This window comes from Lepidochelys kempii, chromosome 5 (assembly GCF_965140285.1).
Source record: "Lepidochelys kempii isolate rLepKem1 chromosome 5, rLepKem1.hap1, whole genome shotgun sequence".
Taxonomy (NCBI): Eukaryota; Metazoa; Chordata; order Testudines; family Cheloniidae; genus Lepidochelys; species Lepidochelys kempii.
In genome coordinates this window covers 56,559,188-56,579,350 of record NC_136384.1, presented here as the reverse complement: position 1 = coordinate 56,579,350, position 20,163 = coordinate 56,559,188, and the positions used below count along the sequence as shown (strand labels likewise).

The following is a 20,163-nucleotide window of genomic DNA, read 5'->3' as shown; positions in this document are numbered from 1 at the left end:
AAAAAGCTTTTAATAAAAAATATGAAATCCTGACCTTGCTCTCAATCTGTGAGCTATATGTCTAAATGGAAAGGTAGGTAAAATTATACAGTTTCGACAGATTGTCCCCAGAAGTCACCTACTAAGACCCAACAAAGAAAGTAATAGAACTCCACTAGTCGTCACCTACATCCCCCAACTAAAACCTCTCCAGTGCAACATCAAGGATCTACAACCTATCCTGAAGGATGAACCCTCACTCTCACAGATCTTGGGAGACAGGCCAGTCCTCGCTTACAGACAGCCCCCCAACCTGAAGCAAATACTCACCAGCAACTACAGATCACACAACAAAAATACCAACCCAGGAACCAAACCCTGCAACAAACCCCAGTGCCAACTCTGTCCACATATCTATTCAAGGGACACCATCATAGGACCTAACCACATCAGCCACACCATCAGGGGCTTGTTCACCTGCACATCTACCAATATGATATATACCATCATGTGCCAGCAATGCCCCTTGGCCATGTACATTGGACAAACTGGACAGTTTCAATGCAAAAGAATAAATGGACACAAATCTGACATCAAGAATTACAACATTCAAAAACCAGTAGGAGAACACTTCAATCTCTCTGGACACTCAATAACAGATTTAAAAGTGGCAATTCTTCAACAAGAAAACTTCAGAAACAGACTTCAATGAGAAACTGCAGAACTGGAATTAATTTGCAAACTGGATACCATCAAATTAGGCCTGAATAAAGACTGGGAGTGGATGGGTCACTACAAAAACTAATTTCCCCCTGCTGATACTCACACCTTCTTGTCAACTGTTTGAAATGGGCCACCTTGATTACATTGGCCTCATTATTACTACAAAAGTTCTTGTCAACTGTTGAGAATGGCACACTTCCACATTAATTGAATTGGCTCATTAGTACTGACCCCCACACCACTTGGTAAGGCAACTCCCATCTTTTCAAATGCTCTATTTTTATACCTCTCTACTGTATTTTCCACTCCATGCATCTGAAGTGGGTTTTAGCCCACAAAAGCTTATGCCCAAATAAATTTGTTAGTTTCTGAGGTGCCACAACGACTCCTCATTGTTTTTGTCCTCAGGGAGAAATCAAAGGAGGCTGTAAAAGATTAGCATAATAAACATTTGTGTCTCCTTTGGCCACAAAGCTTATATATACTTTTCCACTCATTAAAATTATTGCAATTGTAATAATACTTTGCATTTTTATGGCATCTCTAACCCAAGGATCTCAAAGGGCTTTACGAGCATTAATGAATTCCCACAGTGTCACTATGAGGAAAGTAAGAATATGACTCCCATTTGTAAAACTGAGCCAGGGAGCAGTTATGTGATTAGTAAAAGCCACACAGTAACTCTTTGGCAGAACTGAGAAACTCAGGTCTCTTGATTCCCAGTTCCCTGCTCTAACATTTAAGCTACATCTGCTCCCTAAGGAACACAAGATAATAGTCTGGTCTATATTCTAAGGGGTCTCGCCTCAATGTTCTTGGGCATAATGGCTTTGCTTTTTATTGCCATTGTGTTTTGGATTATTTTTTGATCCTAGTCAGCATAAGTTCAGATACTATTTTTATTCATACAAGGTCCTACTCAACACTTCGAACTCAGGCATAGATTGCTTTTTAGCAATGCCTCTATTTTTGCAGACACAAAATCACACTCTCAATTAACGTTAGGCACAAATGTCACCATTTAGATATTTAACTATTAACTGTGTCCCAAATTTTGCATCTACAGAACCATGCTCTATGTTCTAACTGAGGAAATAGCCTCTGAAGATATTGCTAGAGCAGATTTTACAAATTATTTAGCCCCCTGTTAACAGATAGAGAGAGCTTTATAATACTGAAAACCATTTTTTAAAATCTAAATGCATTACCAAAGTAAAAGAGACCAGTGGTCCCTTTAGTACCCTGCCACTAATCTCTCAGTAATATGCATAACTTTACATTTACTGTACCATGTGGGAGAAATCTCTTCCTGATGCTTATATATATCAAAGCATGAAGACAGATTGCCATTATGTTTTGGATTATTTTTTGATCCTAGTCAGCATAAGTTCAGATACTATTTTTATTCATACAAGGTCCTACTCAACACTTCGAACTCAGGCATAGATGCAGTCTTCAATGGGAGTTTGGTGTGACTAGGGAGCGAGTATAAAAAGATTGGGATTGGACCCATTCATGTTGGCAACATTTCCCTGTAGAGATCAATTGTGTTCATTGGCCACGAGAACATAATAATGAACAAAAAAAAATCTGAAAACAAAGGTAGGCTTGTCTTTGCTGTTTGTAAAATCTATGTCACAGATCTTTCTGCTAGGAAGGAGGAAAGCTGGAGAGCAGAGATAGCTGACAATGGTGTTGAACATTCCAATCACCAGTGGACCGAGTTACTTGCAAGAAGCTAACAAAAGGCAAAATTGACTATTGTATCTTGGTCTCACTGCCAGCTTCATGCCTCTCAGCACGCAGGAGAGTGACCTCTTTAGTCCAGAAGCAGTAGAAAAAATACAGGCAACAACTGTACGTACAGGGATGGTCCAAGAACCAGTGTCACTGTCTGATATACAGCTTAGAAGGTATTTATTTCAAACTGGTGCAGCTTTGGGGCCCCTATAAAACTGTACAGTGAAATAAGGTTAGTAAAATACATAAACTCTGATCCAGCACTGTGCAGTATGCCTCGTCAACTGCAATTCACCAGTGCCATTATGATAGATATTCCTGCAACCTAGTTGTTTGCTAAGGGTTCTGACCAGCATATGCCTCCAGCTTCTCTTCCCCCCTCCCATGTGCTACGTGTTAGGATACAGGATTGAGGCTTAGTGATTGCAGAGTTGATGCTCAGTAGTGATGTTTCAGTGGAATCTGCAGCAAACCTCTTCAATGATAACTACTCTGATAGCAAGCACCAGCACAAGACAAAAGTGCACACTTGTAGAATGAAAAATACAACAGCAGATGAACAGAAGAAAAGATAATAAAAAAAAAATCACTTCTGATGGTGCCAGGTCTGTCTCATAGGAGAAAACACACCAGGCCAAAACACCATTTGTTTTACACTTCATACTTCTGTCACTGTGATGTTGAACAAGTGCCATTAATCAAGAGCTCTGTAATTCATTAGGCACAGTGATGTACTTGAAATGTTATTTCAGTCTCATTGTTCAAAGCCTCTGTAACAGATTTAGAAAAGGAAGCTAAAAAAGAATTAGCTGCTGCATTTCAAAGCTGGGACCTAATTTAACTGAAAATAACTTTTCCACTATTAACTAGATGTTAAATATGAAAACAGCATAGAAACTACCGAGGGTCCAGGTAGCAGTGTCCGAGGACACTGTCAGACACTTCTCAGGAAAGTCCAGACAATTATGGATTAAACTGCCCATAAAGGATTTCCCCCCCAACCCTATCAGTTAGTGATTGGCTTATTCCAGAAGTACTGGAGTTTACATCTCTCATTGAATAGACTGCCTGTGTAATGTAACTATGGATGTTCTCATTATTCATATAAATGTCTAAATCTTTTTAGAGTCCCTGCTAAGCTCTTGGCCTGAATGACATGTGGTGGCGATGAGTTCCACACATAAATCATACATTCCACAAAACAGCTTCCCTTGTATTGGTTTTACATTTGTTGCCTTGCAATTTCATTGAATGTCCTCATGTTTTTGTATTATAAAATAAAAGAGCATGATTTGTCTTCTCTATGTGATTTATTCTGTGTGCCTTTATTGTATGCCCTCTTATTTGGCTCTTCTCTAAACAGAACAGGCTCAGTGTCTCTTCAAACAAAATTCTTTCCATGCATTTAATTATTTTCATTGTGCATACCTGGACTTATTCAATTTCTGCTATATATATATTTGACGGAATACCATGACTTTAAATAATATTTACAGTATCATTTTCTATCCATGTCTTTACATGTTTTGATACCTTATTGGCTTTTTTGACCACTGCATGTGCATGACTGGCTGTATTTAGTTTAGAACTTGGAAAGGTGCGTGGATATTTCAACTATTTCTTCCAATGCATGTTACCTTGAACTTCACAACATTGAATTTCACAATATTGAATTTGTGTGGGGGGGTGGAGGGTGAGAAAACCTGGATTTGTGCTGGAAATGGCCCACCTGTTGATCACTTTAGATAAGCTATTACCAGCAGGACAGTGGGGTGGGAGGAGGTATTGTTTCATGATTTCTGTGTGTATATAAAGTCTGCTGCAGTTTCCACGGTAAACATCTGATGAAGTGAGCTGTAGCTCACGAAAGCTCATGCTCAAATAAATTGGTTAGTCTCTAAGGTGCCACAAGTACTCCTTTTCTTTTTGCGAATACAGACTAACACGGCTGTTCCTCTGAAATATACCATTATGTTCCCCAATTACCAACCTGTTTTTAAGGTTCTTCTGGAGGTCATGTAGTCTTTCTAGTCTTCAGCTACTAAATTGTTTTCTGACATCTGCACATTTTGCCACCTCACTGTGCACACCTCCTTCAGTTTATTAGTATAATATATTAAACAAGATGGTCCTTGTACCGAACCCTGGGGCATCCAACTGTTAACCTTTTGCCGTAGTTAAAATTGACCATTTATTTCTACTTGTTGTTTTATGCCTCTTAACCAGTTCTTATCCATTGCAGAACTTTACCTTTCACACCATGACTAATTATTCCTTAACAGACAAAAACTGTGTTAATCCAAACAAAAAGGCCTACTGTTTTAACTCACAGACTGTGCTGAAATCATGTCTGATCAACAAAAGATGTGTGGGACTGGAAATCAGTGGACCAAAATTAGTGTGTTGGAAATTAGGTCTAATTGGTGGACAAAATAATGAGAAGATGGGCTAGTCTGTGCATTGCCCCTTTTGGGGATCCTTAAAAAAAATGGGGCACGGAGGGATTCCCAGAGGAAGGGGAAAAGTCAGTAGATCTCCAATTTGCTCCAGAGACTCTGTCCTTAGTTCTTGAGCCTTGAGAACTATCACATCATCATGACACCCAGACTTCAGCACAGTATTGGGTATACTGTGTGATGGGTTTGGTCACAGAGACTCCTCTCAAGACTGTCACTCGATGAGCTGGGATATCACTGAGAACAGCCCTCCTGCCAGAACAGGAGCCCCTCCACTCCTGTCTTGCTGAGTTAGACACTCCAGTCAGCTCCAGCACAGACCCAGATGTTGGGTCATGCCTCTCAGCAGTTCACTGAAACGGAGATTCACTCAGCCCAGGGGCTTCTCAGTTAACAGGAACTTTCCCAGCACCCAGTGTTCAGCCTTTCTGGGAGTCTGAACCCCAAATAAATCTGTTTTACTCTGCATAAAGCTTATACAGGGTAAATTCATAATTGTCCTCCCTCTATAACACCGATAGAAAGATATGCACAGCTGTTTGCTCCTCCAGGTATTAATCACTTACTCTGGGTTTATTAATAAACAAAAGTGATTTTATTAAGTATAAAAGTAGGATTTAAGTGGTTCAAGTAATAACAGACAGAACAAAGTAGGTCACCACACAAAATAAAGCAAAAACACGAAAGTCTTAGCCTATTACATTAAGAAACTGATTACAGGTAATATCTCACCCTCAGAGATGTTCCAAAAAGCTTCTTTCACAGACTAGACTCCTTCCTAGTCTGGGCTCAATCCTTTTCCCTGGTACAGCCCTTGTTAGTTCCAGCAGACATCTCAGGTGGTAACTAGGGGTTTTCTCATGACTGGCCAACCCTTTTGTCCTGCTCCACCCCCGTTTTATAGCTTTGGCACAAGGCAGGAATCTTTTGTCTCTCTGGATCCCCACCCCTCCTTCTAAATGGAAAAGTACCAGATGTAAGATGGATGTCGCATGTCACTGTAAGGCCCCTAATCTTCATTCTCCATGGGCTGGCCCACATGTACACAGGAAGGCTTTCAAGTAACTAAGGCCATTTACAACTGATTGTTTCTGGAGCACCCTTAATGGCCTCCACTTAATATGTTTACATCAGTGATACGAGTTTATATCTTATTCTCCTAACTCCAGATATAGAAATAATACATGCAAACAAATAGGATGAACATACTTAGTAGATTACAAGCTTTCTAATGACACCATACAAGGGGTATTTAGCATAAAGCATATCCCAGTTATGTCATATTCATAAGCATATTTTCATAAAGCATATCATAGTATCATAGAATATCAGGGTTGGAAGGGACCCCTGAAGGTCATCTAGTCCAACCCCCTGCTCGAAGCAGGACCAATTCCCAGTTAAATCATCCCAGCCAGGGCTTTGTCAAGCCTGACCTTAAAAACCTCTAAGGAAGGAGATTCTACCTCCCTAGGTAACGCATTCCAGTATTTCACCACCCTCTTAGTGAAAAAGTTTTTCCTAATATCCAATCTAAACCTCCCCCACTGCAACTTGAGACCATTACTCCTCGTTCTGTCCTCTTCTACCACTGAGAACAGTCTAGAGCCATCCTCTTTGGAACCCCCTTTCAGGTAGTTGAAAGCAGCTATCAAATCCCCCCTCATTCTTCTCTTCTGCAGGCTAAACAATCCCAGCTCCCTCAGCCTCTCCTCATAAGTCATGTGTTCTAGACCCCTAATCATTTTTGTTGCCCTTCGCTGGACTCTCTCCAAATTATCCACATCCTTCTTGAAGTGTGGGGCCCAAAACTGGACACAGTACTCCAGATGAGGCCTCACCAATGTCGAATAGAGGGGAACGATCACGTCCCTCGATCTGCTCGCTATGCCCCTACTTATACATCCCAAAATGCCATTGGCCTTCTTGGCAACAAGGGCACACTGCTGACTCATATCCAGCTTCTCGTCCACTGTCACCCCTAGGTCCTTTTCCGCAGAACTGCTGCCTAGCCATTCGGTCCCTAGTCTGTAGCGGTGCATTGGATTCTTCCATCCTAAGTGCAGGACCCTGCACTTATCCTTATTGAACCTCATCAGATTTCTTTTGGCCCAATCCTCCAATTTGTCTAGGTTCTTCTGTATCCTATCCCTCCCCTCCAGCGTATCTACCACTCCTCCCAGTTTAGTATCATCCACAATTTTGCTGAGAGTGCAATCCACACCATCCTCCAGATCATTTATGAAGATATTGAACAAAACCGGCCCCAGGACCGACCCTTGGGGCACTCCACTTGATACCGGCTGCCAACTAGACATGGAGCCATTGATCACTACCCGTTGAGCCCGACAATCTAGCCAGCTTTCTACCCACCTTATAGTGCATTCATCCAGCCCATACTTCCTTAACTTGCTGACAAGAATACTGTGGGAGACCGTGTCAAAAGCTTTGCTAAAGTCAAGAAACAATACATCCACTGCTTTCCCTTCATCCACAGAACCAGTAATCTCATCATAAAAGGCGATTAGATTAGTCAGGCATGACCTTCCCTTGGTGAATCCATGCTGGCTGTTCCTGATCATGCAAGTTTCCTCTCATGCAAGTGCTTCAGGATTGATTCTTTGAGGACCTGCTCCATGATTTTTCCAGGGACTGAGGTGAGGCTGACTGGCCTGTAGTTCCCAGGATCCTCCTTCTTCCCTTTTTTAAAGATTGGCACTACATTAGCCTTTTTCCAGTCATCCGGGACTTCCCCGGTTCGCCACGAGTTTTCAAAGATAATGGCCAATGGCTCTGCAATCACAGCCGCCAATTCCTTCAGCACTCTCGGATGCAACTCGTCCGGCCCCATGGACTTGTGCACGTCCAGCTTTTCTAAATAGTCCCTAACCACCTCTATCTCCACAGAGGGCTGGCCATCTCTTCCCCATTTTGTGATGCCCAGCGCAGCAGTCTGGGAGCTGACCTTGTTAGTGAAGACAGAGGCAAAAAAAGCATTGCGTACATTAGCTTTTTCCACATCCTCTGTCACTAGGTTGCCTCCCTCATTCAGTAAGGGGCCCACACTTTCCTTGGCTTTCTTCTTGTTGCCAACATACCTGAAGAAACCCTTCTTGTTACTCTTGACATCTCTTGCTAGCTGCAGCTCCAGGTGCGATTTGGCCCTCCTGATATCATTCCTACATGCCCGAGCAATATTTTTATACTCTTCCCTGGTCATATGTCCAACCTTCCACTTCTTGTAAGCTTCTTTTTTATATGGAGTGCAACATCACAGCCTGACCATCACCACTGCCCCAAGAGAGACTTCAGCCTGAAGCAAGAGATACTGCTCTGTCTTCATTGTTTCTTTCCATCCACTCACTATCTTCCTCTTATCCTGTCTCTCTTTCTTGGATTTTCACTTGCTCCTAAGACCAGCTGTATTGCACAACACCAGCACAATGAGATGATACTCCGCATCCAGCTCTGCCCAGCCTGAGAAAGAGAAGTTAAAAAGAGAAGGACCTGACTAGACCAGCCAAATGATGTTCCAAACTGGGGAAAGGATACAGAGGTTAAAACGACATCTGTTGTGGCTGACCTGCCAATCCAGAGCATCCGTCTGTGACTGGCCAGTCATGTGGTATCCTCAGAACATCAACAAAAGCCATATTTTCCCCAGCTTTACTATGCTATCATTTAGTCCCTCTTGTGTTTGTCTGTTTTGTCAAAAGCAGGAAAAATGACTATCTTTCAAAACTCAGAACTGAACAGAACTAACAGTTTCTTCTCCACCACCCAGGGTTTCCTGAAACAATTAGAGACCCTAACAGATATCCTCTCTCTGAAAAGAGACTTTCATAGGTTTTAATTGAGATTTTTCTGCATAACTGCTCAATTTCAATTCCAGAACATGTATGGCTCATTCTGATTCTTTTTTCTCTAGTGAATCCTAATCAACACATTTCCAAACTTTGGCATGAATTTTCTAATGTGTTTGCCACAGGACTAAGCAGGCCAAGATCTCTATACTGAAAACCCCAAACCGTATTGACTGTTCACTGTTGTGTGGTGACAGGATCATGTTAACACCTTTGACTCTCTGGGCCCATTTATTCCATCAAAATTAACACAACAGCCCATCCAATGGGATTGCACTATTGACTTTCACAAGCTCCCAAAATCCAGGACAAGTCTCTATATGCCACAAATGAGACACTTATAAATTCAGCCTGCTTAGTGGGTTCATTTGTGCCTTCTTCATCTGTCACTGTCTAGCTGATCTAAAGAAACTGCAGTTAATGTGACTTATTTTTTCAGTGAAGATGGAAAGTTGCTCACAGCACTCACTTGATGAGTCTGTTTCAAACACTACACAGATCATGGAACAATCAAGCTTTTTAACATCCTGAACAACTCTGTGAGGAGGTTCTTCACAAAATCTACATTACAGGTAAAATACTTCTTTGCCTTTATTATAGTACAACAGAATGCCTATTTCCAGAGTTTAACGAGTCCTTATTTGTGCTTGAGCCCGGTTCTTCTGAAGCATACTCCAATGGCCAACCTGTTATTTCATTTCCTGAGGTTTATCAGTAAACTACCAGAACAGTTATTAGTAGAGCTGTTTGAATAATATTAATATTATTTATTTATTCTATGAATATTTGAATGTTCATTACTTGCTCTATTTTGATGAGATCTAAAGATATAGTCTAACCATATTCACCAAGTAATTGAGTCAGTACATTATTTGTGAATAATTATTTGTTATTTGACCACATGCAGCTGACAGGGTTGAATCTCTTGGACAATGGAGAGTCAGTTGCCATAGCTCCCCACCAACCCATCAAGGTCCTTGCACTGCAGTAGGGTAGGTTTGTTCATTTGCAGATTCACCTGCAATTAAGCAGATAGTAACTCACCATGCTAATGCCAGAACTGGCATAAAATGTCAAATTCTGTAATGGTATTTATTTATTTTGTGGTTTGAGAAAATGTTTTCCTGAAAAAAGTAAGGAAATGGTTGCTTGCGCTAGATGCTAATGCTGAAAATGAGGTTCAGTTTTTAAACAACTTTCATTTTGATAAGAGCGATGTTAGATATTTTTTCCACATCATTTACTCAGAACTTCTTTGTTCAATTATTTAGCAATGTTAATTCAAACAACATTTAGTTTACTAGGCTTTTTACTGTACCACTTGCTGAAATAAAAAATGATTTATAGCACACCGAATAAAATAAAAATTACGTATACCAGGACTAATTAATTATATTTACAGCAGACAGTAAATATTCCTGTACATAATTATATTACTTACTGCAAAACAGAAACATTTACAGAGCAAACACACAAAGGGCATGTTTAATAAAGTCGGTATAAGAGTGAACACACTTGCTGTTTGAAGCAGACAAAGACAGTAAAGGAGTGTTTTGATTGCACATATTGTCTCTGGCTTCATCCACCCAGAAGATATTTTTAAAGCACTATCATCTTGGCATCTAAGCCCCAGATGGTGACAAAATCTATAGATTGGGTTTCCATTTCCATAACATCTTGTTGTTAATGACAGGAATGAGTTTATTTAGCAACAATAGACAAAATGTTGTAAGTGCCCACTCCATAAAGTTCTTATTTCTACCAAAGTGTGTGCAAGTGTCACATTTTTAGAAACACAGAACATTCATTAAAACTTTTTTGCACTCAGATGCTCTTGGCTAGTGATCAACCTCTACCTTATAGTTATGGGCAATCACTAACTTTAAGTGACAGCAGCATGGCTAAATGTATTTCTTCAAGAAGAGGTTTCATCAGGCATCTGAAACATATTCAATATCAGGTTTATTGAGAAATCTTCTTTGTTAGCAGGGTGGTTTTAAGTGTGGCTTTCTCACAGGTTTATGTATTTAATTAGCTGGCAGAACAGGGAAAACAATAGGAGTTGAAAGCTGAGGAATACTTGCAAGAGAAAATAATGTGGAGGCAAGGTGCACTATTAGTAACAGAAAGAAGGAAAAGAATTTAACTGTAACTTTTCCATAAAGAAGGAAGACCTGGTTACCTCTTTCACCTGAGCATTATGAGGTGTCTACAAATTAGCAACAATGAAAATAAACATCTGAAAATTTCAGACAATGCATGTAGGTGCCATACATCTTTCTAAATGCTACAGGCCATTATCCTGCTGCTGACTTGTTTAAAGGTTTTTGATTTACTTTGAATCTTTCTGCACTTAGAGCTGGGTGAAAAATTCATAGCAAAATGTTGTTTCAACAAAAGATGCTTGTTTTTGGTTAAAAATGCACAAGATTGAACCAACTGTACAAATTATGATTTTTTAAAATCAACATTATATATATGAAGTAATGGGAACATTTTTTTCATTACTTTTTAAAAATGTGGAGCTGGATTGGATGGTTGTGATTGGTCACATAAATCACATGGCATTGGTTTTGATTTCTCCAATGCTTAAGGGCATTAATAGAAGCCATTAAGAAAAGTCACTCACTTAGGAGTGCCTGCATTGTGTTATGTTCTCTTTGACATGTTGTGGGGGGAGGGGAATGCGAACAGTAGCAATGAGCTATGCTCATAGTGCTGTACTGTGGGAAGAGGGGTATTTATCACAGGCCTATGAAAACTATCCAAAATTTGAAGAAGAAAGTATCTCTGCTTATGGGTTTCTTTAACACCTGAAGGTACAGCCAAAGATTCCAGAGCAGTGGTGGTAACCTGCAGCCCACGAGACGTATGCGGCCCATCAGGGTAATCTGATTGCAGGCTGCGAGACATTTTGTTAATGTGGACTGTCCTCAGGCACAGGCCCTTGCAGCTCCCAGTGGCTGCGGTTCGCCGTTCCTGGCCAATGGGAGTTGTGGGAAGCAGCAGCCAGCACATCCCTGCGACCAGCCGCTTCCCATAGCTCCCATTGGCCGGGAATGGTGAATCGTGACCACTGGGAGCTGCAGGGGGCCGTGCCTGAAGACGGTCAATGTCAGCAAAATGTCTCATAGCCCACAATCAGATTCCAAAGGGTGGTACAGCAACTGCCTGTGAGAAACTGGTGACATATTTTGTGATTTTTTTCACCAATTCATCAAGCCCCATTACTTGTCTAGGGGACATTTTGGAAATATCAAGAGTATAGTGTTCTTCACAAGAATTTAGGTGCAGTGCTTCTCAGTTATGACCATGTGGGAAATATCACAAAAATAGCCTTTCTACTCTGAGTTAGTTTCTTCCAGTTTAAGCCATGGGGGAGGATGTGAAAGAGAACAAACTACATGTGACAGATTTTAGTTATATCACAGAGCACTTTTCAGTAGTGCAGTAAGATAATATGGTAATGAGAGTGACATAAGAACCTAAATAGAATAGAAGCACACTGAGAAAGTTCATAGGTACAAAAATATAACAAACTTTTGTAAAACTCAAAAGTTTTAGCATTTTTTCCATTTAAATTGGGTCGTATTTGTTTTTCCCATACCAATTCATCCACCTAGGAATAACACCATGGTTCTCACCAGATTAGAATTTCTCTAAAAAAACTTCAGTTTTTCACATTTTATGTGCTTGTGTGTTTAGAGTGAGCAAATAAGAAAGAAGTAGTTTGGTGACAGTTATTTAGTTTATTAATAGAAAGCAATGGAGAAAATCATATTACAGGCATATTTTGTTCAGAATTAAAACCACAGTATAACTATTTTCCCATAATCAGATTATTAAGGAATTATAATACCAATGCTTAGTGATTTCATATTCAAAGTGCTTTACAAACATTAACTTATTAGTACTGAAAACACCATCTCTGAGGTAGACAATTATCAACCCCCCATTTTATAGAAGGGGAAACAGAACCACAGAGGCCACAAAAAGAGTCAACGTCAGAGAATTACAGTTCAAGTGTTCTTTGTTTCCTATTCTGGTGCGCAGACTACTAGTCAACATAGCTGAAGAATTCAATGTATATGTTACAGTATGACTTAAACAAACCCATCATTTCAATGTACTGTAATTCTGCTCCTTGAGGAAGCTTTTGGAGAGAAATCAATCACCAGGATTTCATATGTACAGATGCCTGCTAGCCTGAGGTTTGAAATGTGTTACTCTTTGATATCCTGATCCTACAGTGAAAACAGGATGTGATGCTCTCTATGCCCACAGAGAGCCATTAAGGTCCTGAATAAGTCATTAGGGCTCTGGGTAAACCAGAAGTTGACCTGCACAGTTTTCAGTGCAGGATTGGGGCCTGTGATGGGGTGGACTAGGCCCAGAAGCTCCCTGCTGGAGGCCTCAGGGTCCTGTGACACTCGTCCCAGGAAAGGAGCAGAGGAGCTAAGTCTTCTGAGTGTCCTAGAGAGGCTGAAAAAGGTTAGCCAATCAGAGAGGTTGCAGGGAGCAGTCAATAAAGGCTAGGATAGCCATATGAAAAGGAGCTGCAGAGCCATAGACAGTCAGTTCCTTGATGGATCCAGAGAAGTGCAGTTGGTACTCCTGGCTGACCAAAGGGAACTGCAGCACCTCAGACAGCTCAGTGCTGGCAGGGACCAGGGGAGCGAGGAAGAGCTCCTCTCTGGCTGCTGAGCCTGAACACAGAAAAGCTCTGAGCTAAGGGTGAAGCATTGATGCAGGGTGTGGAGAAGTGGTCCAGGGAATTGAAGGCAGTTTCACTAAAGGGACATGGTGCTGCATGGCTGCTATTCTTAGGACGCCTGGGCTGACACCTGGAGCAGTGGGAGGGCCCAGGTCCAACACTCCCTCCCTCCCCCACACCATAGGCACTGTGGAAGTGGCCTACGATCAGACAGTAAAATAAACCCCAGAGGGGGATCTGAACTATTTTGTGGCCCAACTGGAGAGCTGAGGCCAGAACAGACCAAGAGGGCAAAACTGTTGGCTCCAGGGAGGAAGCTCTGGGTATATGGCGCAATACCAGGGCTGGGACTGTTTAAAGACTCCACTTGACAGAAGGGGTGCTCACAAGAGGTGGGTGCCAGGCCATTGCAGGGCCCAACTTGGTAAAAGGGAATAAAGTGTAGAATCTACAGCTGCTTCAATTTACCTTCTATTTCTCTTCCTTTCTTCACATTGTTTATTGAATATACAAGACAGATATACTGATGACACAACATGCAGTTTTCATGCAGGCTCTTGTCTTTCTCCCTTCTTATCCGGAAGTATGGCCTCAGAAAACACGAACAGTATTCATCAGCAATGTCTTGGATATCAGCATTGCTGGGAAAGGGATCTTTTGCCCAAGATGGAAATTACATGACATGACACCGATGAATTAGCACATCAAGACAATAGTTAGTATTAGTGAGACATTGCTGTGGTGAAGCTGCCACCAGCCGGTGCCACTTTCAGCCCTGGTGCTAAGAAAACTATAAGGGCAAGTGTGGGAGGGGAGAGGAATGCTACTGAGTAAAGAGGAAAAAGTACAAAACAAACAAAATGAACTGGCAAAGAAAAAAAGTCAACTAGCTAAACAACAAAGCAGCCTCACAACCTGTTTCTTCACATTTATTTTTAAACCCACTTGAAGCAATAATGAGTTGATTTAAAAAAAAATCAGATCAGTTGATTACATAACTAAACATCGTTGACAGTTTTTTGGAACATATGCACTAAAATTAATTTAGTACCAACTTACATAACATACCACATATGTACTCAGCAGAACAATGACAGATGAGAGTCCAGCTTCAGAGGGGACTCAGTGTTCAGTCAGTTACGATTATCATGAGCAGTGCATGTGTTAGCAGCCATTGTAAGCAGAACAACCCAACAGAGAGCAAAACTGCTTTGAAAAGAAGCTCTGCTCTAAAATTAAATGCCTGACATCTATGTTCTCTTGCTGAGAGTCCAGCATAAGGTGTAACTGAAAGACTTGGGATATAGATAAGGACTAGCCTTTATGTACCGCAGTTAGGAAAATTCATCACACAGCAAGACGTGGAAACAAAAATCACAAGCAAGAGTTGTTTTTGTTTCCAAAGGAAAATGATAACGTCTATCATTGTTGTTAGCAATTATAAGTTGTCTGCCTACTGACAGTTTGAATAGAATACAAAACTGGTGGTTATGCTGTTCACATTCTGTCAAGAAATGGGTCTCTTCAGAAGCAAGCTTCCTTCTGTCTGTTACCTCAGGTATTAACTGAAAGTGCTATTCCTATATTTTACAGATAGAAAATCTTAACCCAGGAAGGAAACAACATGACTCATGTGACTTTTCATCTTCTAGAAGACAGTGAGTAGATAACAGCCAGCTAGCTCTCCATTATATCAGAAGAAAACTGGTTTCCTGTTACGTGCCCTTCCCACAGTTCCCTTTTTGGCACACAAATAATTTATATCTTTTCCTTTTTGTGCTCACATATTTCATTAAGCTTTATAATTCTAAATAACCAGGCTCACAGTGGTTTTAATTTCTGGAAGATATTTTAGTAAGACAGTACTGTGATGGTTTCAGAGTAACAGCCGTGTTAGTCTGTATTCGCAAAAAGAAAAGGAGTACTTGTGGCACCTTAGAGACTAACCAATTTATTAGAGCATAAGCTTTCGTGAGCTACAGCTCACTTCCTCAGATGCATATCGTGGAAACTGCAGCAGGCTTTATATATACACAGAGAATATGAAACAATACCTACTCCCACCCCACTGTCCTGCTGGTAATAGCTTATCTAAAGTGATCATCAGGTGGGCTATTTCCAGCACAAATCCAGGTTTTCTCACCCTCCACCCCCCCACACAAATTCACTCTCCTGCTGGTGATAGCCCATCCAAAGTGACAACTCTTTACACAATGTGCATGACAATCAAGCAGGAGAGTGAGTTTGTGTGTGTATGGAGGTGGGGGGAATGTGAGAAAACCTGGATTTGTGCAGGAAATAGCCCAACTTGATTGTCATGCACATTGTGTAAAGAGTTGTCACTTTGGATGGGCTATCACCAGCAGGAGAGTGAATTTGTGTGGGGGAGTGGAGGGTGAGAAAACCTGGATTTGTGCTGGAAATGGCCCACCTGATGATCACTTTAGATAAGCTATTACCAGCAGGACAGTGGGGTGGGAGTAGGTATTGTTTCATATTCTCTGTGTATATATAAAGCCTGCTGCAGTTTCCACGATATGCATCTGAGGAAGTGAGCTGTAGCTCACGAAAGCTTATGCTCTAATAAATTGGTTAGTCTCTAAGGTGCCACAAGTACTCCTTTTCTTTTTGCGAGTACTGTGATGGGTTCCCCTTGGGGAGCCACCTGGAACTGGGGTACCACTGAGCCCTCTGACCTACCTGCCTGGGATCTCTCTCACACTGTGTTGCTGTGACAAGATGCAGACCCACTCCCGGTCTTACACTTCCACCAGCATACACACAGGTAGGGACACACCCAGCTGCAGCAGTTACATGCAGGCTCTCCAACCAGCCACTGCATAAACCAATAATAGAGAGGCTACAGCCAAAATAACCACCAGCTTCCCAGCCTAACCTCCCCCCCCCCCAATACTGGAACATAAACCCAGAATTATACCATCTTGCAATGCACAGGGATTTGTACAGAGTACGCTCATGGACTTCGCTCCCCCCCCCCCCAATGTAGGGAGGAATATGCAACAACCTTTGCCCCATGAGATATGATTTCCCATGCACTTGGCTCCAACTCACTGGTTTAGATAAAGCAAAAACAAGTTTATTAACTACAAAACATGGGTGTCACGATCCATAGGCTGGGAAAGGCTGTGTCTCCCCACATATCCTGGTGTGGCCCCATCCATTCTCCTCCCTGAAGCCCCCTCCTGCTTGCTTTCCCCACTGGGCTCCAGCCCAGGAAGGTTGCTCCTCTTCAGGAAAATCTGCTGGGGCTGGGGTGGCTGGGACTTGGGATGGCTGGGGGCGCTGGGCTTGGGAGTGGGGGGGGCACGTGCTGCCTGCCCTGAGCTGCGGGGTGGGAGGGTGAAAGCTGCCTGCCCGCCTTGCACACGAGGGTCAGGAGGGCATGTCGCCCGACTACCCAGTGCTCCGGGGGTGAAGCGCCCGACAGGAGAAGGGGGATGGGTTCTTGGGGGGTGGCGGGGCCATCCAGAGGCTAGCCTCCCCCAACCAGCACTTCACCCGCCGCCCATGCTACGAAAGATAGATTTTAAGTGGTTATAAGTGATAAGAAACAGATCAAAGCAGATTATCTAACAAATAAACAAAAAGCAAACTAAGCCTAAAATACTAGAAAAATAGGATATGAATTAGCAAATTCTCAACCTGCTTGGTGATACAAACAGGATGCAGATTCTTAAGGGACAAGCTGTACTTGCTTTATAGTGTGAAATCCCCAGGTCCTTCATACATAGGCTAGAAATTCCTTTAGCCATGGTCCAGCACTTCCCCCAGTTCTGTCTTTGTTCCTCAGGTGTTTCCAGGAATCTTTTTGTGTGGGGAGAAAAGAACAACAGATGATATCACTCCCTGCCTTATATAGTTTTAGCATATTGTGGGAACCCTTTATTTCAAAACTTGGTTCCCAGACCAGTTTGTGGAAAAATACTGACATCCCAAGATGGAGTCCAGAGATATGTGGTCTGGTCATGGAACCTTGCAGTGTTAAAGCAGCCATTGCTTACATGCTGACCAAAATGCCCATGGGAAGGTTAAGCTATTCCACAGTCCATTATCTTTGCTGATGGGCCATCAGCTGCGTCTGGCTTCTTCATTGTTGTACCTGAAAGGCTGGCTGTGGGTGTTTTCCAGAGTAAGCCCATTTGAAATACAGATCTCCAGTCAGTGTTCATAAGTTCAGATTCAAAAATGATACATGCATATAAATAGGATAATCATATTCAGCAAATCATAACTATTCAAATGACACCTCACATGACTTAGCTTGTACAAAATGCATCATAATTATGCCATAACCATACTATAATAAATTACTTTGACAAATATGGGGTCCAGTGTCACAAGTACCAGACCCAGTCTCTAGAAAACATATTAGAAATGAATGGACCTCATATAACATACTCTGAAGTCTCTTGTCAAATACATTGTATAAATACACTTGCAGCTACTGAGGAAAAAATAGTGAAAATAATTAGTTTTCGGGCAACTAAACATTGGATATAGAGAAAATGCAACAAATAAATGGGATAAGTGTGAATATTGATTATTTAGGCCCTACAAAACTTATGCTTAACTTTACACAATGTGAATAGTCCCATTGACATTACAGGCCTATTGCTTTCTACCACATTCAGTGGAACTGCTCACAGTGCATTAATTTAAGCATATGTGTAAATGTTTGTTTGCAGAACTGGGCCCTTAGAACATATGCTTATTGGAGCAGCAATCAGGCCTTTCGCTATCTGCACTGTCAAGAACACTGTTGGCACTCAATAAATATCTGAAATAGATAATAGCAAATAATAATATAATAGTAATGCCATGCAGCTGCACTTATGACCCATGGAGGGTCGAAAGTTAGAGCCCCTTTGAAACAGGAAGCTACTGGCAGCAGCTTCTTCATGAGGGGATTCTCTCCCCTGTTCTGTAATAGCAATGGCTGGTTGACCTCCAAGACACACTGAAAAGGCCATTTCTTCTTTCCAGACTTTCAGGGTAGGGTATGCTGAAAGCTTTTTGCACAAGAGTTGGGAATGATTGCTGGAATATTTCCCTCTCTTCTTGATTCCAGGGAAGCTGTTGTGTTTTTCTTTGTATGTATTATTTGGCAATGTATTTTTAATACTTGGGAAAGATACCTAAAGCCCTGAATAGGCATTTTAAATGTCTTATGTGTATGCAAATAACTAAATAAAAATAAACGATGGAATGAGCCAGTTAACATCACACTAAGCCTATGGTACCTAGCTTTTACAGCAAACTTTATCAATGCAAACCATACTATGCTACCTATGCATTTATATGGCTCCCTTTTCTGTAGGATCTCAGACTTGAACTGTACTGGGCAGCATCATGCTCTTCCTTTTCATCTGTGTGTTCTTGAGCAGCCCCAAAGCCCAGTCTCAAGACAGCGGAAAGATTCTATTCTTCCCCTTTAATAGGTAGCAGACCAAACCACACTGTGCTTTGAGCCATCATTAAGGGTTCAGTCCTGCAAGGTGCTGAATGTCCTCAATCTTCACTGGTTTCACTAGGCATCGAAAGTGCTCAACACCTTAGACTCAGGCCCTTACGGTAAAATGGAAATGCCTAGTGTATGAATTACATAAGCATGAAGTTCCAGTGCTGGTCTGTCTGCCAGTGATTGTGGCTCTCGGTGATATTAAGCATCTAATGAAATTTCAAAACAAAAATACAAAACCCTCCATTTCCAAGCTTTTCAAATTTTTCACACATCACTAACCACCATCCCTGTACATTAATTGGCAACACGTTTCTAACAGCATTATTAATTCAGAATGGATAGTTTGTACAGTTAAATTACTGTATGTGTTCAGTATTTTTCTTCTGTGTGCCACAATGTCATATTTGCACATTTCTCTATATTCTATCAAAAATGGGTTAAAACTGCCTTTATCAAGTGCATTGATGAGTTTTCACAATCCACCACCTTCACACTGTAGTCAAGTCATTACACTCTCTATTAGAATTTTGGTGCCTAGATGCTGTGGTGATGGGCATTTTAGAGATACAGATATTCCATTTAGAGGCATTCTGGAGATCTTTCTGTTCTTTTTCTGAGTGAATAATCAGCCAGCAATAGGTAGTCTGATCCACAGACTTTGGTACAAAGTGATGATACTGTAACTTAATGATATAAAATGACTCCTCCCCAGAAACTGAACAAGAAAGCCTAACTTTCCTTACATTATCATACATTACAATTATTTGGGATTGTTACTAATGTATGGAAATTGAGTTCTGTGACTAGAATAACCATCTATTCAGCAAGCAACAGTAGTGGGTAAATGCTAAATCGTCACAAGTATTAATGAAAAAGGGATTGCAAGAAATTTAGAGGGTGAATAAGAGATATCAAGGTGAAAAATATTAATGCCAAGTTATAGCTGAGAATTTAACATGCACATTTGGTTGTGTTTATAGAAGTGACATCAACATCATTTTATCTTTTTTTGAGTAGAGAAAAAGAAATGCACAAATTATGTTAACGTGATGACATAGTTCAGAATGCACACACAAGAGTGTGAAAATTCTCATACAACTGTATATGGGCCCCTTTTTACGGCCTCATTCACCAGGTGATTACACTGGCAAAAAAGCCCATGTAAAAGAGCAGAGCAACAGCTCCCTAATGTCTAAAACATCTTGTATA

The 20,163-nt window shown here is 41.3% G+C and overlaps 1 protein-coding gene across 8 annotated transcripts in view; it reads right to left on the bottom strand.

Annotated features, from left to right (window-relative positions):
- Nucleotides 1-20,163, bottom strand: part of LOC144930554 (uncharacterized) — a 157,960-nt gene that overhangs the window by 47,216 nt on the left and 90,581 nt on the right. For 4 of the 8 annotated variants that reach the window (XR_013635781.1, XR_013635785.1, XR_013635783.1 and 1 more), the window contains exon 2: nt 17,189-17,297. The exons of the other annotated variants lie outside the window; for them this stretch is intronic. The gene's annotated coding sequence lies outside the window, so the exon portion shown is untranslated. The remainder of the gene's footprint in view (nt 1-17,188; nt 17,298-20,163) is intronic. 8 annotated transcript variants of the gene reach the window in all.